We start from the raw sequence: 10,243 nt of genomic DNA, 5'->3' as shown, positions 1-10,243 counted from the left end.
ATGAAAAAGAAAATACTATTGGGATCAGCCTCCTGGAGCTGTGGAGGGATAAAAGTGCAGCATTGCAGCTCATGAAAGTGATCCTGAAACTTGGTTTATTAGCACAGTCTCTTGTCCTGCCCTAGATACCTGTCTTGCCTTGACATCTCCTAGTTAAAATCCTTCTTGTCACCTTCTTTTCTGCCATAAAAAAGAACTGGAGATTGTGATCTTTGTTTTGAAATTGAAACACTGTCATCCTCTCCAGTTCAGGAAAAAACATGTATGGGAATAATAGCATGTAGGCGCGTTCAACTGTCTGAAGCCAAGGCTAGAGGCAAATCAGATCAGATCAGCACGGCTAGAAATGTGACAAGGTATAATTAACAATGGATGATTACTTAATTTCACTATTGATTTTTTAATAGAACTTTAAATAAAAAGGAAATGAAGAAGAATCTCGTGCCTTGCACCTCGAGTGGTCTCTGTGTGCCCTTTCCACCCCAAGTCCAGACCAGCAGCCAAGCCACAGTGCTGGTGCTGGAACACACCGTTGAGGGCTCCAGGCTCACCAGGCTCCTCACCCACAGGCTGCTTGAGGCACGTGGGGATGTCACCACGTGGGGATGTCACCACGGGTGCTTCCAGCCCCATGTGTTCCCTTGCCCTCAGAGCAGGGCAGCCTGAGGCTTGAAGTTGTCCTTAGCTCCCAGAATGAACAGTCAACCCCAGAAGAGTTTTAATTCAAAGGGAAATCAGCACCTATTTTTCAGCATAGGGTTTTAGAGATCTAGACTAGGAATGGATCATCCCAGTTGGGGTCTTAGGCCTGTGCTGAGTGCAGTCTTGGCAACAATATTAATGACTTGCAAACTCTGGTGAGAGGATACTTCTGAGGAGGACAAGTGAATGATGGGTTCGTATAACAATCAAATGCCCATTTTAATTCTACAGACTCCTGTCAAAGAATACTTTGCTCCTGTGCTTTGCACACAGGCTTCAGAGGCAGAAGATCTGTCCCTGTTGTCACCACTCATTTCTACCAGGCAGACCTTTCTTACCATCTCTCCAGCTCTGTAGTTATTGACCTGGTGAGTAGAAGTCTGTTATGGTACCCGTCATCTCATGTCTGGTGTCAGCAAGACTTCAAGGAAAGGCTTATGCCTCTGGGGTACATTTCTTCTGCACACATGCTGCATTGCAATGCATGACTGATGTCAGGACGTGCCTTCACAGGGAATTTATGGGCGCTGAGGGTCTGTTTATCCTCCCATGCTGCAAGGGCTGGGGTACAGGAAAGGAATAGGATGAACTGGGCAGAGAAAATATTCCCTGAGAGCTGCAGGCTGCCATGTCTCCTGCAAAGCATCAGATGAAGCCTGGTGACGCCTCACACGCCAGCTAGGTGGGCTCTCCAGGACTACCAGGTAGAGATTCTACCTGGGTGCCTCTTGTCAGATGCTTTCTCACCATGCTGCAAGACACGTAGTGGCCTGGCAGTGGAGAGAAACCTCCCCTCCTGATGTGATTTAGCTCTGGGAGAGAATAGTGTTTATGACTGAGATGATCTGCACATGATAGATAAAGCAGCTGCTGGCTGAATGGGAAAGCACAGTGTTCACTGTCTAGGAGCTCACGAAGTTGGACTTCCCCTTTGAGGGATTTGTCTGTGCCAGAGCAGAGCATGCTTAGCTGCCCCATTCCACAGGGGACCCTCAGGGTTAGACCCAGGAGTGTGGACACACAAGGAGAGGCCAGCAGCTTTGCTGTGTGTTCTGGGACTCAGAAGACCAAGCTATGCTCCTTGTCCCAGCACTTTTTTCCAGTACTAACACCTAAGTCAAACCCCCTAGGACAGCCTGAAGTGCTTATTCATGAGCCATAGCTCCCAGCACCCTGGCAAAGCCCATTGCTCATCTCCCTGTGTTCAGTCTCTTCTGAAACATTTGTTGGACTGGCTACTTCTCTGTCTCAGATATCTGGTGACAGGATGTCTACAGATTTACTTGTCATCTCTAGACACTCTCTTACAGCTGGTGGCCCATTCCCTCCTCCTGCTCCTCCAGCAACAGCAGCTTGGACACCTCTGTTCAGCTTCTTCTGCTGCAGCTCAGGATCTCAGCCTTCATGCCTGGCTAGGAGTAAGTCACCACATCAGCTACCATGAGCCAAGCTGCCAGTGGTCACAGCTCCTTGGCAAGGTGCTGCACAAGTCATCAGCTGCCCACTGTCCCTCTGCTCTCTGTTCGGTCAAGCAGCTTGAGGTTGATGTTTCCTTCCCCCTTCTTTTTGGACCTGAAGCAGAGCCAGGGTCTTGGTTATGGATTATCACACTGCATGGCAAAGGCCTGGGCTCTATTAGTTCACAGGAATTCTGAATCTGCCAGGAGGTTAAAGCTTCTGGGCTCCGTGGCAGCTTCACCTCTCAGAGAGGCTCACTGTGTACTAAATGCCTCACACCTCAAGTTCCTCAAGGCACATACAGAGAAAATGGACCAATTCTTACCCATTGGCACTGCACAGCCAAATACAGGTCATGTCCTGCTCTCTGGGGTCACATTGGAGTACCTCAGGCTACATCTGTATGGACAAGAGCAAAAGAGCAAAGGTATGTTTGGTCCCTGGGGACCTCGGCAATGCACAGCCTCATGGCCAAAGCCTTTTTTCTCCCTTTGGGACCTCTGCTTCAGGGATCCCACAAGTCACAGAATCATAGAATAGTTTGGGTTGGAAGGGACCTTCAAAGGTCAACTAATCCAACCCCTTGCAGTGAGCAGGGACATCTTCAACTAGATCAGGTTGCTCAGAGCCCCGTCCATCCTGGCCTTGAATGTCTCCAGGGATGGGGCATCTACCACCTCTCTGGGCAACCTGGGCCAGTGTTTCACCACCTTCACTGTAAAAATTTCTTCCTTACATCTAGACTGAATCTCCCCTCCTTTAGTTTAAAACCATCACCCCTTGTCCTATTGCGACACACCTTGCTAAAAAGTCTGTCCCGATCTTTCTTACAGGCCCCTTTTAAGTACTGAAAGGCTGCAATAAGGTTTCCCCAGAGGTCTGTGCCTTTGCTGTACTGAGGGCTCCAGAGCTGGATACAGAACTCCAGGCGGGGTCTCACTACAGTGGAGTAGAAGGGGAGAATCACCTCCTTCGACCTGCTGGCAACCAGTCTCTCAGTACTCCTTGACCTCAGAAGTCTCAAAGTCTCATAAAGTATTCTAAGGGACTTAAAATTCTTCTTGAAACCTTCTTCTTGACCCTGGCAAAGTGATCTGTTTTCTGGTATGTCTGTCTTTGTGCCTACCAAGACCACTTGAGTAGGCACTTGAGTAGGGTCAGTGCTCCCCCCAGACACAGAGATGAGAGAGGAGAGATGGTCTGTGATCAAGTCTAGAAAGGAGTCCTCTCTACCTGATAAATGATAAAGGAGTAGTGCAATGTGATAAGTACAGTGAAGGGACTTCTGTATTTTACTAATCCTTTACTTATTTAAAAGGTGGTGCATCTGCAGTCACTCAATAAGAAAATGCTTCGTTTTTAAATCATTGATGCTCTTGGGAATACCTCACTGTAGATGTGACCATGAGACACTTAAACTTCTAAGTTCACACTGAGAAAACTCTCACTCACTGCCACGAAGGGGAAGGACAAACTGCGGTTATATGGTCAACAAAAGGCTCAAAATCCACAAGGCAGCACACAACAAATTGAGAGCACACTCCTGCTGCCAGTGCCAGTGACCAGGGGAGAGAACTGACCATCATTCATGTCCTTCTCTGCAACAATAAACATGCACTGAAGCAAATACATGTTACTGCCAGGATACTGCTCCCCTCCATAGACCTCACACTATTTTTTTTTTTAAATACAGATTTCACCACTATGCACAGTGAAGCCTGAAAACATCACAGCCAATGCATGGGGGCCTCTGGTACCAGAATTATTTCTTCATACTGAGTAAACCAGTTGTTTCACAGTGAATCAATTCCTCACTCCAGAGCTGTCCTGGAGGGCCTGAGCAGCCACATCACAGCTGCTTCAGTGCAAGCCCAGCAGAGGCTCTGGCAAGACGTCTTCACTCAGGTGCCTGAACTGGAGTGCTTGAAGGGATCTGATTTAAGGCAGAGCATGGATTTCATGCTTTCCCTCAGGCTCCTCAGACGGACCTTCTGTCTCTGAGCCCAGGCCCTCTTCCCATGGACAACAGTGGGAACAAACCCAGGAGGTGCCAGCACAGCGTTCCCCAGGGACACTGAGCCTGCTGTGGGGAAGGGGCTCCCACGGACACCAGGCACTGGGGGGTCGGGGAGCTCAGATCCCTCTGGAGGCTCCCAGCACCTCAGGTGGAATGGCACCAGAACAGGCACTGGCAGCCAGTAAGAGCCTGTGGAAATCACCAGGAAGCAGCAGCCTTACATTGGTTTTCCCAGGCCAAGAAGTGATTTTGGATCCAGGCGCTGAGTTTTGCTTTTCTTCCTGAGGGGAATGAAAGGACTGGAGGAGAAATCAAAACTGCAAAGGAACATGAGAATAGAGCCAATATCTGACTGAGAAGACCTTCTCCAACACGTAGCAGAGCGAGGCAGGGAGAGTGTGAAGAAATGGGAAGCCTATTGCTGCCATCACACCATCCCCATCTAGACTGGGAACGGAGAAGGAAATAAAGGGCGTTCCCATTAAAAATGTAATTGAGTGAGACATAAATCAAGAGCCAGTTCACTGGAGTGAATTAAGTTTGGCTGATGTGAACAGCGGGGAAGTGAAAACCTTTTGCTGGGTGCCTGAGGGAGGGGTGGAGAGGAGATAAGATATGATGTAGGTGATGAAAGGGATGCAGGAGGATAGAAATGTGAACAGGTTAGAGCTGGTACAACATTTCGCTCAGTCCTACTTTTCCCATTCCAGCAGCCTGGCAGTGTGCAACAGAACTGATGAAAGAGCCTGCAACAAAGAGAAGGAGACAACAGGACCACTTTTCAGTTATAAGCTTTTTCTTTTTTAAAATTCAAGCTTACACAGTTATCTATGCCCACTATATTCATAATTACATTTTAATATCTGCATACAAAAGCTATGTAAAAATTATTTTCTTCCCCCAAATATACAAATTTTCTCTTTAGATAGTTTAAAACATTTGTGATCACAGATTTTTTTAATATATTTTAGGCTGAAAAAATATTACCAATCTAGCATAACTTGTAACACTGTTTGCAAAAAAATACATCATCCAAGGTACTTTGTTTTTTACCATATGGTGTGATGTTTGCCTTATCCTCAGGGCATGAAACTGATATAAAAAAATAAACCAAATAAGCAAACCCCACAAAACTCATAGACAAAGTAAGAAGTCCTCCCAACCAGCTCCATAAAAACAAATAAACAACCCAAACCACCCTTCTCTTCAAAAAAATTATGAATGACTAATTTGATGTATTTATGAGCAAACTAAAACCAAAGAGTGCTAAAGAGAAAAAGAATTTACAGTATGTCAGCTAGTTCATGCCCTGATACGATCTTTACCAACATTAAACGTGTAATTAAATAAAGTGTCTTTTAATGTTTTACATTGTGCTCAGTAATTTACATAAACTTAATCTACACCCGGGTGCCGATGTAGATTTACATTTGATTGTCTTGTGCATAAACAAGGTTAGCTTTTAAAGAAGGTAAACTGTGCAATGGACAGTCACAAACAACTTATTACCTGCACAATATTGCTTTTTGAAGGCGACATCAGTCAATGTGGATACACACAAATAATGCATACTCTTTGCATTTGCTAACATCTATACGACACACTAAAACTTTGTGATAAGGCCAAACCTTTTTTTTTTGTTTGTTTTTAATTTTAAAGCAAAAATATACCATAGTAAAAAAATGTGCTCACACCATTTTGAGTCTTTAAGTGGAAAATAAATCTCTATCACACTAGAATAAAATTCTCTCTATAAAATTTAAATACGGATCACTTCATCGCTATATCAAAAGGAAACGTCTGGCAATCATTTCCAGATGATCACAATAACAAGACACATTAAGAGGTTCTGTCACCCCTTCCTTTGTGAAAAGATACATGTTGAACACTTTCAATTGCCCTCACAGTGAGAGGAATCCATTCCATGGTTGTGGATTTTGATTCTGTCAGTGAAAAAGGTTTAGCCTTAGGAATGCTGGCTACATCTCAAAACCATAAGACTGATTTTTATAATTTATGATTCATGCAGCAAGAAGTCAATATGACACATACAGGTTAGAGTTCCATAGCATAAAAATACATCACTAGCAATGACATGCTCTGCTTGTGATCAACGGCCCTGTCTTGGCAGATTTCTGATATAAATGGTGTTTCTGGACAGTTTCTTCCTCTTTCTGATGCCTGCCTCTGAAGAAGCAAGTAGTCTGCTCAAGGATGATTTTTGACCCTAGGAGGTCTAAATCAAACATCTACATTTTGGCAGAATGTAAACAAATGCATGTCTATATATGTCATTATAAATATCATAACTTAACTGAGATTACATATTAAATGAATATCTAAATGCACATGTTGCTCAGGGCAAAACCATGAATGGCGACAATCTGGAAGAATCTTCTATGTAAGACCCACACGTAGACCACAAAGCAAACGTGAGAGTGAGGTGGCACCATCAGAAGTGAGACTCTGGGCGGCACTGGAAAGTGGACATTTGTTATTTCACTCAGAAGGCCAGCCACTACAAAGGATACGATTGCAGTTCTGATGTCTGCCACTCAGACGGTCAATCCAGTGGCTCAATCCTACAACAGCTTGAGACCACTGATTTTGAAAAGCAAGTATGTCTTTGCAGAACTAAGGTCAGTACCCAGCGGTGAGAGTTTCCAAGAGCATCCTCATGGGCTCTAGGTTTGCTCTCATGATCACATAAACCAGGAGTCATACTGAGGGAGTCAATGAAGTCACACAAAGTAAGACTGGTAGGACATCAGAGGCCATTAGATGTCAGTACATCAAATCTGTCAAACTAAGAGCTTGGTTTTAGTTTTCTACTGAGGAATACTACTAATCCCCCTCTGTCAATCAGTGCCAGGCTCCAACTTACTCTAAAAAGCTAGAAAAGTATGTTGACATATGTCCTTTCTGTGTAGAGCACCATTAGACCTGTCAAACCTGGCTGCCTGATTTTAGGCACTTCAGTCCACCTGCAGTCACCTAAGGAGGGAGCCCTGATGAAGCAAAACTCCAAACTGCATCACCATCTCAGGAAGTCAGGCTACTAGCTCGGATGCCAAGTGCAGTGTGTGTGTGCATATCCATTTATGCAGGCTGTTTTAAAACTTTGGAACTTGCCATGGTAGACCTGGGGGCCATATTTCTGTATGAGCAATTATTTTTACAGCAGTCAGTGTGAAAAGTGTTAATTCTCAGCACTGTCTCAATCTGCAGTTCTCTTCAGGGGGTTTCAAGTTCTTTCATCTCTTACTGCTTCCCTAAGTAACTCTCACATTTTTATCTAACCTCTGGTCTTTATTTATTTTTGATTGATGCAGTCATGACAATCCCAAGTGTTCAAAAGCCTCAGTAGTTATAAGTCACTGTTGGGTGGTGACTTCCCACCTAAATAATCAACAGTTAGGCTACTGATTTTCTTTATAGCCCAAAGGACAAGAATTGCTGACCTTAATGACAGAATGAACCTCTCAAGCAGCAGCACAACTCCAGGAACTGAAACACTGAAAAATACATGAAGCATCACGGACCTTGTAGTGAGATAATTGTGAATACTACTAGGACAAACATGATTTTTTTTTTCTCCTGGGTCTCATCTGCAGCATAGACAAAAGCTTGTATGCTAATTCAAGCTCACATTTAGCAAACAGGTGAGATATTTGCACTGGTGGCAGAGCAGAGCTCCAAAAGACATGCACATTTCTCTTTTCTTTGCAAGCTACTCTGGGTATAAATGCAAGAAACAGATCAGCTGTTTTTTCTTTGCTTTCTCTATATGCTGTCAGTTTGCTAGGAAGCCATCCCCAAATCAGATGTCTAGCACTCTTTACTGACTGTAGATGCTGCTCATCTGAGATTCTGCGCAAGTACGTATGAGTTCATCTCATTGTCTGGCCTCTGGTTCCAAAAAGCCAGAAAGTTTCTAACCCCTTGTCCCCAGAACATAGTGCTCTACAAGGAATGTGAATGGAGACTGAGGTTGTTAACAGATATGCTTCGAGATGGAGCAAACACAGCCTGCAACTGAGGTTCTTCAACTTCAGCAAACATTTAAGAACAAATTTCCAATGGTCTGTCTTACTTGCGACCTGCAAAAAAACCCTAAACACCCCATTGTGTTTTATGTTCTCAGAAAATTATGGGTACAAAACCATAAGTGATAGCATCAGTGCTCACAACTTATCACAGGTGCATAGGATATCAAAGAACAGGGAGAACAAGATTCCACTTCCCTGAAAACACAGCCAATAGCACTCCAAATGCTTTCTCCGTGACGTAGGGAAAGAGGGGTAGAAAGTATTTAACCCCTGACACACACATGCTGTGTTTCACCCATAAGATAAGTTTTCCTGAGGATGATGTTTTCATGAGGAAATAAACATATATAGTTTTAGATAAGGGCTGTGGGCTTTGAAAGTCAACACATCCACTCTAACAATGCCCACTGACTTGCCAGGCAAATACATCAATAAATAGCAGAGAAAGAAACTGGTACAAATGAATGCACAACGCAAAAGAACATGGGATATGAGGAAGTGTGAAACATACGAATGAAGCCTCTGGTTCCGAGAAAGAACCAGAAGGATGCTTTTTATGTATCATACAAATTCAGAGAATGGTGTAATATCAAGTTTATAAAACCCAGGGACGACACCCCTGAATGGAGATGGATGACAGAGAGGAACCTCTACCTATAATGCCCTCATCACCGGACTCCCAACATTCCAGGACTGTGAGAATTGGCTTGCAGATTTCGGCAGCAGGACATCCTGTCATTGCTCAGTTCAGTTCCTGCTAGTGCAGTTAGTGGAAATAATTAAGGGAATCAAGAGAGAATCTAGACAAACAAAACATATACAGACACCAAGGAGGGAGAACCTAGCTGATCAACACACATACAGACATACATGCACAGGAAAGAGGGAGAGGAGAGAAAGAGGGAAGATAAAAAGATGGAAGTATGTTTAAGACAACTGCTGAAGATTTGTAATTATATATATATAAAATTATATATATACGTGCATATAAACTTTATATATATATATATATATAAAACAAAAGATTACTGCCAAGCAACGCTACTGTATTACTGGAATAAAGCTGTACAGTCTTGAGTGTCCTGAATAACGTTGTTTCTGTCCCATTTGAAGGTCACCCCATTTGGTTCATTCTCCTTGTCCTCATTCTGTGAGCATTCACTTCCCTGAATAACTCCAAGGAAAGCCTGCTATCCTGACAGAGAGACTTCTCCTTCAAACCTCAGAAAGAGCAGACCTCTCCACTCTCTAGAAAAGCACCCCAGAGGATCAAATTCCCCTCCTTACTCCAACAGACCTTCTAGTGAAGTTACCTGGAGTTCAAATGCAGTGAGAACGGAAGGATCTTACTTTCTTATACACATGGAAAAAAAAAAATGAGTCAGTCTCTTCTAACATTCTGCATTATTTTAAGTACTTGATTTATGAGGCACAGTTAAACTCTACCTGCTGGAACAATCTTCAGAAAATGATGGGATCATAATAATGATGAAGATCCTAGATCATAATGGTGATTGTTACAATAACAACAACCATGAAGCCTAAAATGTCATGTCATGAATTAGTCACTTGTGACCTGCAAAACGAGGTAATACTAGACAGCATCGCCGGGGTCAAATCAACAATAGCTGGTCTAACTTGGAGGCCAATTTATTTTCTGCCACTTCAATTTCTCTCCCGTATTTTCCAAGCAACGATGTGTTTGAGCTGGTGACCACGCAAGTGCTGGTGAATGAGACTGGTCTGTTTGTATTTTCACTGCTAAGCTGTCAAAGCATTCACATCAAAGGACTGAAGAACAAATTGCAATAGTCACAATACCCGCATTAAAGGGATGTTTTCATCCATGTGTATACAGCTGCCCCCCAGCAACCCCAAACAAAAACCCAAACGAAAACCCAACCCCGCCTCAGGAAACAGAAGAGACCGAAAGAAGAAGAACAAACAGAGGTGAGAAGAGCTGGGCAACGAGATGACATGACAGCCAGTAGTGCGACGGCGGGGTGTGGAGAACCGC

The sequence above is a fragment of the Nesoenas mayeri genome, assembly GCF_963082525.1.
Source record: "Nesoenas mayeri genome assembly, chromosome: 2".
In the NCBI taxonomy this organism is placed as follows: domain Eukaryota; kingdom Metazoa; phylum Chordata; class Aves; order Columbiformes; family Columbidae; genus Nesoenas; species Nesoenas mayeri.
The sequence above is the reverse complement of the archived record's forward strand: the minus strand, read 5'-3'. Positions refer to the sequence as shown.